Source organism: Carettochelys insculpta, chromosome 6, assembly GCF_033958435.1.
Source record: "Carettochelys insculpta isolate YL-2023 chromosome 6, ASM3395843v1, whole genome shotgun sequence".
Taxonomy (NCBI): domain Eukaryota; kingdom Metazoa; phylum Chordata; order Testudines; family Carettochelyidae; genus Carettochelys; species Carettochelys insculpta.
Genome location: NC_134142.1, coordinates 68,592,901 through 68,605,663, shown reverse-complemented (window position 1 = coordinate 68,605,663; position 12,763 = coordinate 68,592,901).

Here is a 12,763-nt window from a genome sequence, read left to right as displayed (position 1 = left end):
GCAGCAGAGTGGGCTGGGGACAGACTGCACCACTTCCTGCTGCTACGGTGAGTGCGTGTGGGTGGGGAGACAACATCTGCCGTCACTCCCCTGCCAGGCTTCCCAGTAACCCCCTGAGTCATCGCTAGGGGCATGAGTGGGCAAAGCAGGGGCAGGGCAGGGCGAGAAGCAGCAGGGCTCAGGACCTGGAGCAGAGGGCAGGTTGTCTCTGGGGACAGCCTGAACACAGGCCATCAAGCTCCCCCAAAACAATGCCCAAAGTAGAACTTTTTTGGAAAAATGTTCAATTGTGATTTAAAAATGGTCGGTGATGGGGAATCCTCCAGGACCTCGGGAAATTGTTCCACTGTCAAAGATGTACTCTGTGTCTCCAGTCCAAATTCGCCTGGCTTCAGCTTCCGGCCATTGGATCGTGTTACATCTTACTCGGCTAGACTGAAGTGCTCGTTATTAAATGTCTGTTCCTCAAGTAGATACTTACAGATGGTTATCAGACAACCCCGTAGCTTTCTCTTTGTTAAGCTAGATAGAGCGATCTCCTTGAGCCTATTACTATCTCTTCTCTGAACCCTCTTCAGTCAACTAACGCCCTTCCTGATTTGTGGCATCAGAACTGGACCAGACACAGGACTCGAGAAGCAGTCGCACCAGTGCCAAATATAGAGCTAAAACAACCTTTCTGCTTCGACTCAAGCACAACCCTGTTTATGCATCCCAGGATTAGCCGATTATCCACCACAACTGCCACACCTTGTTCGGAGCCACCATTTCCCAGGGCAGCCTGCGTTCTTTGCTCCTAGATGAGCACATTTGCATTCAGCCACATGACAATACATAGTGTCTGTTTGTACCCAGTTTATCAGCTGCCCAGGTTCACTCTGAGTCAATAATTTGTCCTCCTCTGCACTCTCCCAATTTTTGTGTTACCTGCAAACTATTAGTGATGACGTTCTTTTCTTCCAGATAACTGATTAAAATGATAGAGACGATGGGGATCACTATGGGCACAGCTATACAGGGATAAGAGACCCACAGTTTGGTCATGACTGGTCCAGGTCGGCTGACTTGGGCTTGCAAGGCTATAAATTCCTGTGTAGATGTTCAATCTCGGGGTGGAGCCAGAGCCCTGGGACCTTCCACACCTTTCAGGGCCCTAGAGATCATGCTCTTGCTGGAGCCCAAACAGCAACACAGTGATTTCTCAGCCCTGTAGCCAGTGGTGGATTAACAGGAACAAAAGAGACTGTAGCCCCAGGGCAGCCAGGTGGGAGGGGCCCCAGAGCTCCAAAACCCCATTTTGCTTAAACAATTTGCTTTCATGGAACCGAAGAAATGTGTCATGTCAGTCCTACCTTAAAACTGATTTAAGTGTAATCTTGTTATGCATCATGAGTAATAATAAGCATGAACCAATTTTAAAGCATAAATAATGATGTTATGTTACTAATTTTATTTATTGAGGGGGCCTCTTTTGACTGTGTCGTCCCAGGGCTCCACCTGTTCTTAATCTGCCCCTGCCCATAACAAGAACCCCAGGAGCCCAAGTTGGCTGACTTGGGTCAGCCGTGGAGGTTTTTATCCCTGTGTAGACATAGCCTGAAGGATCTTGCTGGAAACACAACCACTTGATGATGATTTCCCAATTACATTTGCATATGAAATCTATCAGTTAACCAGCTTTTAATCTATTTAATGGGAGAAATGTTAATTTTATGTTCTAGTTTTTTTAGCCAAAGTACTGTGTAGATCCACTGCTGTGAGGGAGCTGCCCGGAAGAAGATGAAGCCTGGAGCAGGTTTGCTATGTGGGCCAACCAGAGATCTCTAGCACACCAAAGAAACCTTCAGCAGCTGAATAGTAACAGAGAGGGAGACGTGCTAGTCTATATACTATCAAAACAAAAAAGCAGTGAAGTAGCACTTTAAAGACTAACAAAATAATTTATTAGGTGAGCTTTTGTAGGACAGACCCACTTCTTCAGACCATAGCCAGACCAGAACAGACTCAATATTTAAGGCACAGAGAACCAAAAACAGTAATCAAGGTGGACAAATCAGAAAAAAAAAAAAGATCTAGGTGAGCAAAATCAGGGAGTAGAGGCGTGGCGGGGGGAGGTCAAGAATTAGATTAAGCAAAGTATGCAAACGAGCCCCTGTAGTGACTCAGAAAATTCCCATCCCGGTTCAAACCACGTGTTACTGTGTTGAATTTGAATATAAGAGAGAGTTCGGCAGTCTCTCTTTCAAGAGTGATGTGAAAATTCTTCTTCAGTAACTTGCAAACTCTTCATTCATTTACAGAATGGCCCACTCCATTGGCTAACTGGTTTGTGGATCTGGAGTGTTTTGATGTCTGTTTTGTGCCCATTAACTCTTTGTCTAAGGGAGTTTGAAGTCTGTCCAATATACAAAGCATCTGGGCATTGTAGGCACATGATGGCACATATGATGTTAGTTGAGGAACATGAGAATGTGCCCGTGATTCTGTGACTAACCTGGTTAGGTCCAGTGATGGTATCTCCAGAATAGATATGTGGACAAAGCTGGCAGCGGGCTTTGTTGCAAGGAAAAGTTCCTGGACTGGTGTTCCTGCAGTATAGACTGTAGCTGTTGGTGAGAATCCTAATAAGGCTCGTTAAGCAGCTGGTTCCTTATAAAGAGGGCTGAAGCAGTTCCCTGAATGCGAGGAAAGGGGGCTGATTCTGAGAAGCTTGGGCAGCTGCAAGCTGATAAGAGAGACTCTGTGAGGGAACCCTTTCCACTTGCCCAGGCTCTAGAGTGAGAGCTGTGCTGTGGGGCAGATTTTCTGGGATGGGGCTATTCCTTTTTTTCTAGTGTGTTTTGTGGCCTACCCCTAGAGAAGCTTGAATAGGCTCTTTGTTGATGAGACAAGCATTCATTAAAGTTTCTTAAGGAAAGCCTCCTCCCCAGATCCTTCCAGCACGGAAGATGGGGAGGTCAGGATGGGAAGAGACAGGTCACCACTCCCTGACCTTCCTCCCGTCCCATTATGTCAATCCCATTTCCTTCAGCAACCAAAGTCATGATCTCATTAAAAAACAGATATCAAGTGAATTCGACAAGGTCTATTTTACTTAAACCTATACCGATTTCCATTAATTATGTTATCGTCCTTTAATTCTCTATTAATTGAATCTGAAATCAGATGTTCCATTATCTTGCCCAAAATGGATGTCAGCTGACAGGCCTATGATTAGCCGGCTCATCCTGTTTAAACTTTGCAAAAATTGGCACAGCTTTGGATTGGATAACTTACTTCCTCTCTTCTGGAACTTTCCCACTGCTCCAGGACTTATGGAAAATCATCCTTAAGGGTGCAATTAGTTCTTCAGACTATTCTTTTCCAACTCTTGGAAACAAGGTCTCCAGACCTGCTGATTTGAAAATGTCTAACTTCATTAGCTTCCGCTTAATTTCCTCAAGAGATACTAGTTAGAATGGAAACAGAGTTATTTTTATGCAATGAGACAATTTCCCCACCCCTCCCAATACAGAACACATTTAACCATCACACATCCCAGCACAGCTGCACACACAGTGGAATGAAACATGGAGATACGTATCTCATAGTGCTGGACCAGAAGTCCAGTCCCCTGCCCTCACAGCAGGACCTATCACCATCCCTGACAGATATTTTTTTTAAATCTAATCTGCCCCATACCCTTGAAAGGCCCCCTCAAGGGCTGAGCTCACAACCCTGGGTTTACAAGGCCAGTGCATTGCAATTGCTTTCAGAAGCTGAGTTTGCACCTGTGTTTTGCTGGCTCTCTCTCTCTCTCCCCTCTGTCCTGTATGCCTCACCTCAATCCTTTTACAGGGATGACTGGGCCTTGTGACCAAGGAAGCTGCTGAAATTAGGTGCTTTCTCATGGTATATATATATAACAATATATATACACCTTGTGAAAGCACCTAATGCTTGCAGCTTTTGAGAAAGGCAGCACAACCCCCTTCCATTGTGCTGTGCCAGTCATCAGGTCCTTCTGACCCTTGTCCTCCTCTCCCACCACAGAGATCATCTAATGCCCCAAAAGAAGTATGAGCTTTGATTACTGCCATTACAACACAGCTGTCTCTAAGTTTGGTGAAATTCACAGATCGTATCCCTGGTAGAATACCATCACCTGCATAAGCGAGGTGTGAAAAGTAAGGTATCCAGTCTGAACCAGACACTTGTTTGGACAGTGATGCTGTGGGAAGACTTAGCAGCTGTGATGGGTGTGGCTTGGTTTCTTGTCCCAGGCTGGGACATTTTGACTACTGAATTTGTGCGCTGGAATCTTCTTTTCTGCCCAACATTCAGAGACAGTGTCCTGGGAAAAGGAAAAGTGTGTGTGAAAGGGGCAAAGTTTCTGATCCCCGTTTTCCTTGCTCTTGCAATAATTGCTGTCTGTGCAACGGTCTGGACTAAGGAGGTACTCTTACCATGTGCATACGTGTCCACACTCAGCTGAGGGCATTTCTGGGGCTCCTCCCTCCCTTCTTCCAGCTTAGCCATTTCAGGATGTGCAATTGCAGTAGCTCTTGTGACAAGGGCATATCTACACTCCGGAGTTTGATTTCACGCATCTGGTAGAGAGGCGCAAAATTGATCTGTCTGGGGTCAGCAGTTGACCTCCGTACTCCTCGCTATTGCAAGGAGAAAGGGAGGTTGATGGGAGAAACACTGCCATTGGCCTCCCTCAGTGAAGACAGTCAGGTAAGACGATTTCAGATAAGTCAATTCTAGCTATGCAATTGCCGTAGCTAAATTGTGTATCTGGAATCAACTGCACTGCCTAGTGTAGACCAAGCCTCAGTGACATATGACCCTCTCAAGTAGAGCTGGTTGGGAATTTTGCAAAACCCTTTTGCCCATCAAAAATACTGATGCGTTAAAAGCAAAACTACTTGTCAAACAATTTTAATCTGAATGCCATCAAATGCCTGCTGTGTGATTGCATCATTATGACATCTTTTCTTGTAAGTCTGAAATCTGGCACAGAAGAATTAAAAATTAGAGGGATTTTTTTTTTACAGTCTCATATGAGACTGTTTCAGGAGGTCTAACCAGCAATGGAATCAGCTGATTCTCAGGCTTCTCAACGGCTGGTAACATTATTTCATGTTAACTTCTCTTTTCCCAGGGTTGCATCCTATAGAAGAGGAAACCTTATGATGTGAGGTGGGGTGACTGGTTTGTTCCTCTTCTGCAAGACTGCTCAAGGAATTTAAGAGGACTGCTGTTTGTGAAGGCCTGTTGGGAGCATTTTTATTAGTGATATGTTCTTTTCTATCCTAAACCTAAACAAATGAAAATGTTGCAATTGGCTAACACACTCACAGCTGCATTCGAGAACGTGTGTGACCAACTCAGAGAGAGAGACAGAGACAGAGACAGAGACAGACAGACAGAAATCAACGATTTGCTTGGAAGGAAGCTGTGCTAGTTTTCCCATTGATACACTTCCACCTATAGCCCACAAAGCATATTTTAATCTTGCCATAGGTTTCCTTAAAATCTGTGTATACTTAGTACCTATATTAAAATAAAATAATCACTGTGAGCACTTATTTCTGATTAAGTTCCCACATGAATGTACATGTTAATTGCCAATGCATAAATTACCTCCAGCTTTGTCCACATATCTTCTCTGGAAATACCATCACTGGACCTAACCAGCAAAACAAAAAGCAGTCAAGTAGCACTTTAAAGCCTAACAAAATAGTTTATTAGGTGAGCTTCGTGGGACAGACCCACTTCTTCAGACCATAGCCAGACCAGAACAGACTCAATATTTAAGTACTGTTTTTGGTTCTCTGTGCCTTAAATATTGAGTCTGTTCTGGTCTGGCTACGGTCTGAAGAAGTGGGTCTGTCCCACGGAAGCTCACCTAATAAACTACTTTGCTAGTCTTTAAAGTGCTACTTGACTGCTTTTTGTTTTGATAGCGTATAGACTAGCATGGCTTCCTCTCTGGACCTAACCAGGTTACTCACAGAATCACAGGCACTTTCTCATGCTCCTCTACTAACATCATATATGCCATCATGTGCCAACAATGCCCAGATGCTTTGTATATTGGACAGACTTCTAACTCCCTTAGACAAAGGGTTAATGGGCACAAAACAGACATCAAAACACTCCAGATCCACAAACCAGTTAGTCAACATTTTAATTGAATGGGGCATTCTGTTAATGACTTAAGAGTATGCGTGTTACTGAAAAAAAATTTCCGCACCGCTATGCAAAGAGAAGCAGCCGAGCTCTGTTTTATATTCGAATTCGGCACATTAACACATAGTTTAAACTGGGATGGGAATTTTCTGATTCACTATAGGGGCTCATCTACATACTTGGCTTAATCTAATTCTTTACCTTCCCCCCAACCACCCTGCCACTCTCTGATTTGCTCACCTTGATAATTTTTTTCTGATTTGTCCTCTTTGATTACTGTTTTTGGTTCTCTGTGCTTTAAATATTGAGTCTGTTCTGGTCTGGCTATGGTCTGAAGAAGTGGGTCTGTCCCAGGAAAGCTCACCTAATAAACTATTTTGCTAGTCGTTAAAGTGCTACTTGACTGTTTTTTTTTTAACCTCCTAATGGGCTTCCAGTTTAACCCTAGTAACTACAGAGATTGTGCTCTCCTGGCAAAGGGCTTTTTTGAGAATGGTTAGAATGAGAATTCACCTTTGGGTCCAAAATTTTCCATATTTAGTCTCGTCTCAGAATTGTTTCCTTTTAAACCTTGAGCTAAATTCCCATGATCACAGTTCATACCACAAAAGACCAGGCTGCACAAATTTTTGCTATTGGTGCTTTAAACCAACATTCCAGTTTGAATGGGGAAACTTGCATAGATATTCTGGTTACTGAGGCCTAGCACTTCTGCTTGGTTCAATGAAGAACATTAAAAATAAAAAAGGTCTAGGCCATCACAATATTCTGAAGCATGCTCAGAAGGCATCTCCTCACCTCAAAAAAGATATTTTGGCATTAGAAAAGGTTCAGAAAAGGACGACTAAAGTGATTAGGGGTTTGGAACAGGTCCCATATGAGAAAAGGTGAAAGAGAATGGGACTTTTCAGTTTAGAAAAGAGGAGACTCGGGTGGGATATGATAGAGGTATATAAAATCATGAGCAGTGTGGAAAGGGTGAATAAAGAAAAGTTATTTACTTGTTTCCATAATATAAGAACTAGAGGACACCAAATGAAAATGGGTAGCAGGTTTAAAACTAATTTAGCAAAAGCTCTTTTTCACACAGCGCATAGTTAACCTGTGGAACTCCTTGCCAGAGGAGGCAGTGATGGCTAGGACTATAACAGAGTTCAAAAAAGAGCTAGATAAATTCATGGAGGTTAGGTCCCTAAAATGCTATGAGCCAGGGGGTTGGAATGGCATCCCTGGCCTCTGTCAGAGGCTGCAGATGGATGGCAGGAGACAAGTCGCTTGATCATTGTCTGTGGCCCACCCCCTCTGGGGCACTTGGCACAGGCCACTGTTGGCAGATGGGTTACTGGGCTAGATGGACCTTTGGTCTGGCCCTGTAATGGCCATTCTTATGTTCTTATCTACTAATAAAGGTGGATAATCCAGTGGCTAGCCTGCTTTGTGGTACCATAACAGGTGCTTGCAAGGCAGGGGCTTGGCAGGTATGCAAGAAGCCATTAGGTACTCTGTGTGGGCCTGGAGAGACACAGACAAAAGGAATTTCCACAGAAACTCCTGCTCCCTCTCCACAGCGTAGCCTTTTACTGGCAGGAAGCCGAATTCCATCTCACAGAACTGTCTTTCTAACTTCCTCCTGTAGTCTCTTGGATGCTGAATGCTTCACTTCCTTCCCCAAACATATGCAGTGTTGTTGGCACAGCTCAGAAGCTACTAGAGGTGGCTGAACCTCACTGAAACAGAAGTGATTTGCTGTGCATACGGTTAGTAGAGGGCTTTGACCTTTGGAGTTTGCTGTGGGTCACTCACCTGGGAGATATGCATAGGAAAGATTTTTTTTCCAGACTTCTCGCTTCCCTAAAGCAGGGGAAGGGAGGAGGTTATAATCTTGAAGCACTGTTCCTCATCTACTGTAGCCTTTCTGCCAAAAAATTCATTCTCAGCTATCACTGAAAGAAGCTGAAAATCTAAACGAAATCATAACAAAACAATGGCTTTGGTCAAAATAATTTGTAAACCGCTGTCAGATTTTGTTCTGACAAGGCCTGAAATAAATAAATAAATAAATAACTAAATAAAAGGTGTTGTAGCTAAATGCACTACACTCTGGCTTTGCCTACGTGGCATTCCTCTTGTGAGAGAGGAACACAAATGAGGGAACCCGACTTTGCAAATTAATCTAACGTGATCAAATTTTCAGGAGAGATTTTGGAAAAAAAAATCCAGCTGTGGAAACGCGATTCTGTCAGCAAAAACCCCCTTCTTTGACAGAACCCTTATCCTTGAAAAAATGAGGGATAAGGGTTTTGTCAAAGAAGGGGGTTTTTGCTGACTGAACCCCATCTACACGGCTGGAGTTTTTTTTCCACCAAAATCTCTCCTGACAATGCGATCGCATGAGATTAGCTCGTGAAGCGCAAGATTTGTAAAACAGCACTTCATTTGCAATGTTTCTTCCCTCATTTGCATTCCTCTCTTGTGAGAGGAATGCTGTGTAGACATGGCCTCTGACTCAAGACGTGCAGGTTTAATTCCTGACTCTGCCGCAGACTCCGTGTTCAAATCACTCAACGGTCAGCTGCCATTCTCCAGTCGTGAACTGTCGTTAATAATGTGCCTTATATTTATCTGCACAGAGTATGAGCTCTTTGATGAATGAACCATCTTGTGCTATCTGTTTATACAGCAACTAGTACAAGAGGATCTGATTTTGACTGGGGCCTCCAGGTGCTATTGTAATATAAAGACATGCTGAGCACCCACAACTCTGAAGTCAGTGGGAATCTGTGGGTCATTGGGAATTGCAGCACATTTCGGGGCAGAAACTTTGCTGGTCTTTCCTGTAAGGTTGTGTTTTAGCATAGACACAGAAATTAGATCAAAAATACAAATTTTCTTGCAGGAAGCGTGGAACGTAGCCCTACTTTAATCCTTTGACCTCAGAATGATAGCATATAAGAACCCACAAACAGAGAGGGACAAAACAGGATCACCCCCAAGGAGTAGGGCAAACAGTAGAATAGGCCAGCTCTTCTGTTACAGGCTGTGGTAGTTCTGCCATTAACTTTATCACGGCTTGGGGCCAGACTCTTCTTTTAAATTGTCCTTGTTTTATTACTGTTCTTTTTATTTTTTCCCCCAGTAAGGGCTTTCATTAGCATTCAACTAGAGGCAGTGGCACACAGAGCTGTCATTCCCATGCAGTGCGGAGGGATAGTTGTCCATGCAATGCAAAAGCAGATCTTGTCACAAAATACTGCAGGAGGAATTCACCTCTCCAGTGCAGCCACTTTGCTCTAGTCAGGGCAGCTGTGTGACCATCCTGCTGAATGCTCCTTGGAACCACAGAGACTTGCCACAGGCCTAGAGCTGACTCTGCAGCACCTCTGCAAGGGGGAAAAGCAAGGCAGGCAGGGGCCTTCAGGCAGGGACATAGCTAGGGGCCGCTGCAAGAAGCTTGCAGATTATGGCAGCCCTGGTAGCTGGCCAAGCCTGCACTGGACTCTAAACTAACTCTGGAAGGCCCCTGCATACGTGAGACATAATTTTACTTCTCTGTTCTGGCGTAGAGATGATTTTTATTTATTTATTACTCCCCGTGTGCTAGCTGAGAGACCCACACAAACAACGGGGGAGTAGTAAAACTGATTAGACACACAGGGCTGCCACAGGTACAAGTCAACAAATGGAGGCAAAGTATGCGTGGAGGGGACGTGTTCTCTGATGCTAGAGTGCTCTCAGGTCCAACAGGTAACAGCAAGTAACAGCAGCAAGTACAAGATGTACACGATTTGTGTACCAGCCCAAATGTGATTTTTTTCATTAATGTGGCCCTTTGGGGCTGCTTTTGTTGGTCTTTTAAGAGATGCAGGTTCAGGGAATTTTTGTGGATGCCACTGGAAAGGCTGGGACAGATGGCACGGAGAAGGTAGAGGTGGAAAGGAAGAAAGAGGAGGGATGTATTCAGTGTGGCCAGCTCCTGTGATTTTAGTTTTGCAGTATTTTTATGGGATTTTTTGTTTGTTTTGGTTTTGTATTTTGGGATTTTTTTTCCACCCTAAAAGCCCCAGCACCTGGAACCCTGGGATAATGCAAGAATCTCCCCTTCCATTTAAAAAAAAAAAAATTGCTAGCCCTCCTGGCCTGAGTGCTCCCTAAAGGCTCAGAAACAGGAGGCAAATATACAGAAACCCAAATGTCTGATTTTTAAAAAAAAAATCCTCATGATGTCTCAGGGCTGGACTCTGGCTTTGCAGGTGCCTACAGTTGGCAATGCTGCTTATGCTGGCATGGGACCAGCTGCTAAGCCAGTTCCTGAGCAGTGTTCCCTGTAAGCCGAGCACTTGGGCGGCCACTTACAAGCGATTCAAATGCCACCCAGCTGATTAGCAGAGTGCCCACAGCGGGCATCATGTGTTTCTATGGGTGGTGCACATCCACCCATCGCTTGGTGCATATAACAGAATTTATTTTCCCCATGAATGGGAAAAATAGAGGGAAATTTGCTCCTGAACATGACACAGGAAAGCCCCAGTGCTGCCTAAAATTATTTAACAGACCAGTGCTTCTCAGCCCCCTGTCTGCAGCCTGCATCTCAGCACTGAGATGGTTGGGGGGCAGGCAGGCAACCAGCTGGTAGCATGATGCTGGCTGAAAACTGCACAGCCAGGGGACAGACTGCTTGGCTTCCCACTCATGCTGTTGTGGGAAGGCAGTACAGCCCGGGCAGCTGTGGGAGTAGGAGGGAGGGGATGGGCTTAAGGCAGGTGAGCTAGAAGGGAGCTGGAGAGACTGAGGCAAAAATGAAGTGAGAGGGTGAGACAGGATTTCAGTAAGAAGCCACACTGGGGAAGGTGAAAACCTCTGTCTTGCCAAGGAGCGAGAAGGGGAAGGAGCCCCACACATTGTCTCTCCTGGAAAGGGAGATGGGAAGGTGCCTCTTGAAAATCTCCCAGGTTTGTATGTTCTCAAACTATGCTGAAACATTCACCTTGGGGGCTGAAATTACCCATCGTCTCACGGGCAGAAGCTTCCTGGGAATGTGGTGGGGGCAGCGGACTAGGAGGGCGTGTAGGGAGTCACTGAGACATGGGGGCAGGGAGCCAGTTCCTGGCGCGAGGGACACTGATCCTCCAACCCCATGCTAAGTGCTGGTGACCTGACTCCTCTCCCATCCTACCCTGGGAGCTGGCATAGGTGCTTCTGCCCTTCCTCAGGGCTGGGTATCTCCACTGAGGACTTGCGATGGCTGCATGTCAGGACCAGGCTGGGCTAGAGAGTTCTCCCTATCCACTCTCAGGCCAGTTGCTCCAGTCCCTCTTCTAGTTCCCTCACATGCAGAACCCAGCAGGTCCCATGCGCACCTTCGGAAAATACTGTGTGGGCAAAGTACCTTGTGGGGGTGGAGACATGAATCCGTCCCCCAGTATTTCCCTTGCAGGGCTTCCATCGGCCCCCTGCTCTCCCTGTGTCTGCGTGAAATGGAGGGTTTGGGAAAGGCTGAGGAAAATCATTCCCAGTGCCTGTGTGAAGTGAGGGGACAAGACACAAAACTATTGAGTCACACTTTGAAAAATGAAGCTACAAGAGCACCAGCTGCTGCACAAAACTTGGCCTGGACAGAGCTCTAGCAACGAGGACTGGCACCCTTCTCTGGCATGTAACATTAGTGACTGGGCAAACTGTATCAGAAGGGCAGCCACGTTAGTCTGTGTCTTCAAAAACAACAAGAAGTCCTGTGGCACCTTATAGACTAACAGATATTTTGGAGCATAAGCTTTCGTGGGGAAAGCTGACGAAGCGGGTCTTTGCCCATGAAGGCTTATGCTCCAAAATATCTGTTAGTCTATAAGGTGCCACAGGACTTCTTGTTGTTTTTGAGCAAACTGTGTGGCTGCCTGCTCAGACCAATGTAGCTTTCTCTGCATATTTGCTCTCCCAATTTCAACAGGCCCAGGAAATTGCACATATTCATTGAAACACACCCAGCAAAATCCTGCCCTTTCAAAGTACAATTGAATCTCAAAGACAAGTCAGAATTGTGGGTGTGATGAGACCAGAAACGCCATAATGCAAGGGTCTCTGAATGAAGGTCTTTTTGCTGCAATCTTCCATAGCCTACAGATGCTGAGCATTCATGCAGTTTTTTAAATGTACACTGTATTGATTTCAGTGCAATTACAGAGAAGCATACGCATGAGTAACACAAGGTACGGACATCTAATGGACACATTAGAAACCAATCACATCAACATTTCCACTCCTGGCTCCCGGTGTCAAGTCATCTCATGCACTGTAACACTTTCTTGCACCTCTCTGGCTTCCTTTAGATAAAGGAGAAAGCCTTGCCCTGGCACATGAAATTCTTCACTTTTATCATAAATCTGATAGATAAGAGGCTCGTATGAAGCAGTCCCAGCTATGTCAACATTCCAGGCTTCTAAAAGTGGGACGTAAGAGCTCTTGCCTTGTACAGATCCGTCCCTCTGCACTTACCAAGGGAAATGCAATCAGCTTAGTACAAAACATCTTAGTTTCCTGTATCCAGCAATTATTACCACAGCTAGGAGCTCGTATGATAAAGTTTCTATAA